A 322-nucleotide genomic window follows, 5' to 3' on the forward strand; every position below is an offset into this window, starting at 1 on the left:
CTCCATACAAGATGACCTGGTGTTTCAACTGTAAGGACTAGTTGCACAACTATCACATGAGAATATTTTTCATAGACACTTAAGTGAAATACGAAATGGATTTCTCATAGCGGGTAATGTTCAGTGAACTTGTTCTTTAACAAGCAGCTACATATTATCCTCAAGTGTCCCATATACTTCAATCTATGAGATCGATTGATTACTTCTCAAGTAGGAAGGTTTAACATGTACCAGTCTTTGAGCATTGTCAATGACCTGTCTTGAAAACACAATGACTAGGAACAATTTTAGGAACATGGCTTTGATGCATAATGATCTCATA

The sequence above is a fragment of the Theobroma umbraticum genome, unplaced genomic scaffold, assembly GCF_002168275.2.
Source record: "Theobroma umbraticum cultivar Fairchild unplaced genomic scaffold, ASM216827v3 scaffold_299.0, whole genome shotgun sequence".
Taxonomy (NCBI): domain Eukaryota; kingdom Viridiplantae; phylum Streptophyta; class Magnoliopsida; order Malvales; family Malvaceae; genus Theobroma; species Theobroma umbraticum.